Here is an 8814-nt window from a genome sequence, read left to right as displayed (position 1 = left end):
CACACACATTTTACACGACCACAAACTCACACAGATATATACAAGCTCATCATATATATACATATATATGTATATATATATATATATACACACAGTAACACAAAACACTCCCTGATGCCTGTGCGATATGCTGCATAAGAATGCATAAACACAAACACTTGAAGCATAGTGGACGTAATTGTCCCTTATGGGAGATGGAGTGGATGGGTTGGTGTGCAGGCTGGGGGAATAAGTTAAAATGATTAGCTACGCACGCACGCACGCACGCACGCACACACACACACGCACACACACACACACACACACACACACACACACAGCTTAATGAATGTCGACAGGCGAGCAAGCAACCTTTTATGTCAGCATGACTAGATGTGCACACTCTTGGTCGTGCGAGCGCAAACACGCACGCACGCACGGAGAAGCACACACGCCGGTGTTTAGTCATTTGACTCTCGGTATTGACAATCAGTATGTCAGTGTGGAGACGCACGCGGCTCATCAAAGTCTCATTTAAAAGGCTGTGAGCGTGAATCCCATGCAGCGGGTTGTTAGATATTTTATTCATTATGGGTCAGAGTCTGCCAAATTACAAATTCACCAGGGATTGTGAATAAAAATCACATTGACTCACGAGTAACTTGTTTATTGGACAGTTCTGATGATCAGTAATCATACCGTATCAAGGATTTTGGTCTGCATTTTTTTTTTTTTGCCACATTTTGGAGCTATTTCTACTTGTCTAAATGTTTACCCTGGCTGGGTTTTTACAAATGTGATTAACTGCTTGTTGGTCAACATCTGTCCATGTCTTGAGGTCATTTTGTTGCAGTTGGATCAGATTCAGTTTTAACTCCTAACAAACCAGACAGATGTTGTGTGGGCCACTTTCACACCTGTAGTTTTTTAATATTCTCTGGTGTCACAAACAGCAAATAAATAACTGAATGAGAGCATTATTAGTCGGGAATGCATCTCATATGCATGACAGAGAGGTGGAACAGGACAAAAAAAAGAGGTGTCTTCTACAGGGAACTTATGTTTCACTTACTTTTTAATAAGAAACTGCCAAAAAACAGCCATTTTAACACGGGGGTTCAATGGGGATTGCCTCGTTTTTGGAGCCAGCCTCAAGTAGCCATTTAAGGAACTGCAGTTTTTTGCACTTCTGCGTCGGCTTCATTTTTTTAGCCCTGGAGGTTGCTGCTTGACCGAGACCCGCCTTTCAGGTGATCTCCATCTTGATTGTTTGGTCTGCACCTGAGTTTGATTGACAGCTTTCACACCAGCCCAAAGGAACCGAACCAAGCCGACAAACACACCAGAGTTAGTTTGAACTGCCACCCCATTCGCATTCCCAGGGCATCAAATACCCAGGATTTGTCACGCCCGTTGGCATGCTTTACCACCGCACAAGGTGCCCTTTAGCGCCCGTATGAAACGCACTGGGCTTCCCATTAACTATGATGTACACCCATCCGTGGCAACAGTAAACGCTCCAGGAGCGGCTGATTGGTGAAGTTTAAATAAGGACTTTTCTATACGATACCTCCTCATTTCACCACAAAGCTGACTAAAGAAAGATCTGCTGTTGGCTGTATTGTATGTCATTTCCAGTAAATATCACAATATTAAATGTTTTTTCTGTTTAAAAAGAACAAACAAAGGAAGATAAGTGGTTACGTCTCCAGTCTGATCTTGAGCTCACAGCTGATAGGTAGCCTACGTGGTTTGTTTACATGACGTAACAGACGGACATATAGTGGATTCAATGTGGACATGGTGTAGGAAGGTGATTTTTGGGCCTCGGACAGCTTCTGGGCCCCGGTGCACCCCACTGGTTGCACCGTCGATATTTACGCAATCCAAGAGACCGCTGTTCACGTCCCGTGTGTTAAGTTCCACTTTCACGTTACAATCACCTGTTCATTCGTGCCCGTGTTCACAACGTTCAGTTTCATTTTCACTTTACAAACGTAGTAGTTTTAAGCCCAATCATTTTGTTTTTTCCTAAACCTAACAAAGTGGTTTTGATGCCTAAACCCAAAGTGACGCCAAGGAGCGTGACAAAGTGCCAGTATGTGACGTGTTGGAATGAGAACATGTTGGAAAGGCAAATAGGAAAGTATTTTTAAAAGACGGACGGCGTGTTGGTGCTATTACATGATGAAATGCTCTCTAGTTCATCTGAAGTAGTTGTTCTACATCTATACAGTATGCCCTTAGAGAACTGTGGTCAGGCAGAGCTTTACCCTCAGTGCAAATGTGATTCCATTTTTCACACATATTAACATCAACATCAAAGAAGAATTCATGCCAAAGTTTTCACATAAACATAATAGTCTGTCTGATCTCTATACTCATGTGACTTCCTTTTCAGGCATGGCTCGTGCAAAATCTTTAATTACAACCATTCAACCCTTCCTTACCACCATTTGAAAAACTCCATAAATGCTTGAGTTTTGGAGTGGCTTTCCTGTAGCTGACTCACAATATAGTCTCATTTCTAACAAAACGCTTTGATGTGGTTTTGATATTTCTCTTGCGAGGTTTTCAGTGTCGTTCTTTGGTCCCACAGCAGTTCAAATAGCCTTATTCTCAGTTGGTCTAACGAACTGATCAAAAGGAGGAAACAGTAAAGAGTTCAGAAACTGTTCAATGTCGGTGTGAACACATCTTAAGGGTCATCAGGGAGATTTATTGTGACAGCACATCAGACTGAAACATGTTATGTAATGGGGGAAAAAAAAAATAAGATTGAGAGAACATGGTGGGGCGGGGGAGGGGTAGGGAATGGATGAAACATCTCTCATCACAAACAACTTCAAAAAGGCACTGAAGCACAGCGAGAGAGAGAGAGAGAGAGAGAGTCACAAAGAATGAGAGGCAGGAAAATCATCAGAGACAGAACGAAACTGACGGAGACACAAACAGAGAAACAAAGAAAAAGAGTCAAACAAAACAGGAACGAGACACAGAGGCACTTTCAGACAGAAGTTTAGTAAAAGTAGGAGTGAAGTACACAGAGAATGACGGAGAAACAAAGAGAGACAGATGAGGTGTTAAGTGTTGGTAGTTGAGTTAATGTCTGAATGAATGTGTGGTAGCTAATACCCTTTATCCACAAAAATGAACGCGTACATGCAGGCACGGGAAAACCCACTAAAAATAGGCGATAGACTCCTTTCCCATTGCCAGTAGACAAGGTTTCCTTTCTGTTTTTATTTTTTCTGATGTGTCACATTCAACGTCACAAATACGGCAGAAAACAGTGTTAGTAAATAGTGCATATGTTACGGCGGTTACTTTTATTATTACTTTATATACTGAATTGTGTTTTACAGTGATCAGCAAGGTAAAAGGACTGTTTCTGTCAATGGAGTCTGGTAGCTTTGAGGAACTCATATAATGGCTGTTTCTTTTCACATGTAACTTTGTGAAGTAAAGGTAAACGTTGGTATTTTTCAACCTGAACCCTATTTTCCCATGTTTTTCCCAGCACTATTTGAAATTGGCCCAGTATTGAGGGAGTATGCTGCAGCCAACCAGCCGCTAAACAAGCTGTAATGTAATCACTCGGGGCAGTGCTTGTCTTTGCCACTGACAGGCTCAGATTGTTATTATAAGTGTCTGGCAACATTATGGAAAAGACCCTACAGGGACATGAAACCGTCTTCTTAACTTTCACTTTTACTGGACGTGAACTGACGGTGCCAGATTGTCCCAAATGATTACATTACAGCTTGTTTAGCAGCTGGCGGCTACAACATGCTCCCTCAATACTGGACCAATTTCAAAAAGTGTTGTCCCCATTAGTCCCTTAGACATAAAAACACAAGAAAATAGGGTCCAGGTTGAAAAATACCAAAGTTGTCCTTTAAGGGTTTATTTCGAGCAAACCAGAGTTGGTGATTGTTGGAACAGCGGAAAGACTAACCAAGATGGTTTTGATGAGTTTTATTTTGTTTCTGTTGAGTTTTAATGAAGTATGTTTTACAATGACCAGCGAGGTAAAATAACTGTTTTTGTCAATGGAGTCTGGTAGCTTTGAGGAGCGCATATAACAGCTGTTTCTTTTGACACATGACTCTGTGAATTTAGGGTTTAGTTTGACCAAACCAGAGTTGGTGATTGTTGGAACAGTAGAAAGACTAACCAAGACGATTTTGAGTTGTATTGTGTTTCTGTTGAGTTGTAATGAAGTGTGTTTCGATGATCAGCTAGATAAAACTACCGTTGGCTGACTGGAGTCTGGTGGCTTTGTTGAGAGAATATTAATTGAGCATATTTTCGTTAATAAATTATAATAATTGTCCAATTATCCCTGTTGATTTTATGTATTATATATTCACTTCGATGTGGTGTCATATTTCCAACACTGTCGATCGGAGCTGGAGTTGATAAATACCCGTGACTACTGCAGAGACATTTGTCCTGGGAATGAATGCTGATTGTAACCTTTCCCACTGAAGGCAAAAGCCAGATGTTAGTGGGTGTTAGTGTTTTTTTTGTCCAGTGGCAAAGGGGCTTTACATTACATTTCATTGTGGGGTTTTAGGCCAGAAAAATCACATACTCTATGAGTTGTTTTTGGAAAGGTGAAAGTGGTCATTGCACTAAAAAATGGCTGATTTAGTCATTTCTGTGTGAGGATTTGTTAGAAATTCACCTCATCTGTCCTTTTGAAGTTGGACTGTGGTGTGGCTGTGGTCTTGTTAGTGTGATATGTAGAACTAATTAAAATGCCAGATGCCTCATCTTTGCAGCAAGCGCCATTTTAACATTCTGACAAAGGACTGCAGATGAAAATGAGTCAATCTTTGCTAACTCGGGCACATTTACATTTTTATTAATGTTGAATAATTTGCACTGTTCATGATAAATAAATAAATAAATGCAAATAGAAAATAGCAAATTGGTGAAGAGGAAGGGAAATTACTTAATTTGTGTTTATTGTGATTCTAGTCAAATGATTAAAGTGCAGGTAAACACACTAAGGGGAGGAATAACTGTAAAAAGGTATGTGATATACTGTATATACGTTAAACATGCAGTGTGTGTTGTGCTATCTCTGCTCATTGTCAAAATCCTCCACTGCTGACCGGAGTTCCTGACTGGAAACTTAAACATGTCTTTAGTCGTTCAGTCCTGAACACAAGCTGATTTTTGTTAAACATCACTCTCACATGCACTGCACTGCACTGCCTGCCACATATTAGGGGAAGCAAAGCCGTCACTGTGAAACATGATCAAATAGCCTGGAGACAGATTGAAACACCTGAGCCCCTGCACGCTGCTGCTGGTACAGGGAAATGTCACATTTAAATAAAAAAAATAGAAATAGTCTCATTTATGTTTTTTTTTTCCTTACTTAATTTATTAAAATACATTCATTTCAATGAGCATGAGAGATGAAAATTATTATTATATTGCTGTTGGCAAAGCTTCACAAGACGAATGCTAAAATATAACAGACGTGGGCTACTTCCCAATGACAAATTTCCCATCAAAATAAAATGAAAACATTTACTGCACTGATTCAGTTTGTATGTAACAACACAGGCCGCCATTTAAAGAAAAAAAATGTGAGACATGTTTTGAATCTCAGCCTTTTTCCTCCTCTTTTAATTGAGAGAGGTTGAGACTAAAATTCTAAATATGCCTCAGAGTACAAATAATGGTAGAGGTGTAATGTGGACAAGAACCATCCATTCATGTGGCACTCTGCCTGATCTAACCGAGTCTGCTCCATAGCCAGGCTATTACCGAGGCTCTGTCACAGATGTCGGCGTGTGATACCGCCGCACAAGGCATCCATAGCACCGGTATGAAATGCACCAGGTGTTCCATTAACTATGATGTGAACCCATCTGCGGCAACAGTGAACGCTCCGAGAAAATGTGCTGGGAGTGTGGTCGAAAAGACACACACCAAGTGGGAAAACACAGCGCTTTCATCCAAAAGACCGCTGTTCGTGTCCCGTGTGTTAAGTTTCACGTTCACATTACAATCAGCTGATCGTTTGTGCACAACGTTCAGTTTCATTTTTACTTTACAAACATAGTTTTAAGCCCAACCATGAGATGGATGGGATGAGAGCGTGTTGGCCCCGTTCCGGGACATGAGGGTTGAACATATGTCATTGTTGTAAGAGGCATACAGGAGAAACACAAACATATGGAAACGTTTTGAGTGTGAAACGTTGAGTTTACTAAGTTGTAGTTTGGCCTGGTGATGACATCTGAGCTACTGTATTTCCATGACAATTAAGCATACTGTATTGGCTGATGAAGACTGGGACATTTAGTTGAAAGCTCCTGAAAAGGCTACTAAGTGTAAGTAAGTGGACTTTGACTTATTTTTTTTTGTCAAGCATTTAATCACACCTTCGGTGAAGCAGCCCGTCCTCATTCCCAGGACGTCAAATACCGGCGCCGTGTTACCGCCTTCTGCGTTTGATACCGCTGCACAAGGCTCCCGCAGCGCCGGTATGAAACGCACCAAGCTTTAACTACAATGTAAACAGATCCACAACAACGGTAAATGCTCTGAGAAAGTGCAACTGTGATGACGTAGTTTAAAGAGTGAAAAGGCAACACACCAGGCAGGCGGGAGGGGAGGTGGATGGGTCCAACAAACACAGGGCTTTCATCCAGGCGACCGCTGTTTGTGTCTCGTGCGTTCACAACGTTCAGCTGTTCATCAGTGTCCCGTGTTCACAACGTTCAGTTTCATTTTCACTTTAGAAACGTGTTAGTTTTAAGCCTAAACATTTTCCTAAACCTAATTAAGGGGTTTTGTTGCCGAAACCTAAAGTGACACCAAGCTGGCGTGACAAAGCGGCAGTATATGTGACGAGTTGGGATGAGAACGTGTTGTGTGAACACATATATAAATATATTCAGATACTTGGACATAGCCTATTTTACATAATTTAGCTCACTGTATCAGAAAAACATGGAGTCAAAATATAAAAATAATAACATATAAACAAACAGACAAATAGAAGGGGTTTGCAGATAAAGAGAGAGGACAGTGCTGCTGTCTCAGAGAACAGGGGGATTAAATCCCAACAGCAGCAAAAATAAACAATCGGCCTCTGGCCCGGCAGAAAAGTAAACGGGAAAATATGTCTGCCTGTTCAAACGCTCAATCCCCAAAATTTGTGTTATCATACACAAACAAACATAACGGCATAATCAAGCTGAACACAAATGTGCACATAAACACTAAGGTATGGGCAGTTAACTAGGCAAATGCACATAAACACGTACACATACATATTCTTTTGAAGGCATAATAACCTCTCTCTCACACACACATACACAAACACACATGCCATAACAATATCTGTTTCATATTCCGCTGGGTTGGAGTTAATCCTCACCACAGGAGGTGTCATCATCTCAGTGAGACACTTGTGCTGCGTTTTCAATGTTCTGAAATGCGAGATATTGAAAACGTTAACTCAGCTGACATTTCCTCCATGTCGAGACGCTCGGTGAGTGTTGAGACAGGAGCGGAGCACTGTTTAAATATTAATATGTCAACAGAAATATGATTAGTGGGAGTCGCTAAAAACTCTGCGCATGCATACGAGTATTTGTATTGGAGGAGTGTGGGTGTACGAGCATGAGCCATTTCAGCTCTTTCTATCTACTTCCTTTCGCATCTGATTCCCCTCTGTTACTCTCTCTATCTCTGTAAATATTCATTACAGCTCTTTGTAACACTAAGTTCAGCTCGCTGTCTGCCCCCCTGAACACTGCTGCATGTGTGGTACATGCTGATGAAGTCGACTTTGTCTCAGGAAAAGCTTTGATTCGCAGTTTGGGATTCTGTCGAAATATTTCTTTAATCCACGGTGTTTGGCTAATAGTGGAAGTCGAGCTTGGTTATGCAGTAATCTTTCGTTCCTCACTGTGTTCATTCAGTGTGAGGCGTTTGAGCACATGCATTCCCTCTGTGTGTGGTATTCAACAAAGTTCTTCTGAGTCACACTGATCAAACTCTAATAAAGTGTGTTCACTTCAAGGTTTGTTAGTTGTCGCAGGGTTAACATCTCAGTCTCTATTACCTTCTGAAAGCCTGCCCTCCTGATTTATCTTCTTCTCTTGCAGGGGAGACATTGCACTTGTAAGATGTGTTTGAAGTAGGGCTGTCAAAGTTAACACGATAATAATTTGTGCAAATTCATTCTAATGCCACTAATTTCTTTAATGCATTAACGCAACTTGCAATTTTTAATTAACCTCTTAAGGGCCCGGCCGCTATTTGATGTTTCGGAGGTTATAGCAGGCTGGAGTGAAGATACTGTCATCATTTGAGACTACAAAGCTTAAGGAATCCATTGATACCAACCATGTCATACTAGTTTGTTGCAAAGGAGGCTAAATAACGCTCCAAAGTTCCGCTACATTTTGGCGAGGAAAAACTGGCATGGCCATTTTCAAAAGGGTCCCTTGACCTCTGACCTCAAGATATGTGAATGGAAATGGGTTCTATGGGTACCCACGAGTCTCCCCTTTATAGTCATGCCCACTTTATGATAATCACATGCAGTTTTGGGGCAAGTCATAGTCAAGTCAGCACAATGACAACTGTTGTTGCCTGTTGGGCTGCAGTTTGCCATGTTATGATTTGAGCATATTTGTTATGCTAAATTCAAATTAGATACTTAACAAATCTCTCTTTAAGGTACATCTTGAACAGATAAAAATGTGCAATTAATTTGTGATTAATCAGGATTAACTATGGACAATCATGCAATTAATCGTGATTAAACATTTCAATTGATTCTCAGCCCTAGTTTGA

This window comes from Sebastes umbrosus, chromosome 19 (assembly GCF_015220745.1).
Source record: "Sebastes umbrosus isolate fSebUmb1 chromosome 19, fSebUmb1.pri, whole genome shotgun sequence".
NCBI lineage: Eukaryota > Metazoa > Chordata > Actinopteri > Perciformes > Sebastidae > Sebastes > Sebastes umbrosus.
The sequence above is the reverse complement of the archived record's forward strand: the minus strand, read 5'-3'. Positions refer to the sequence as shown.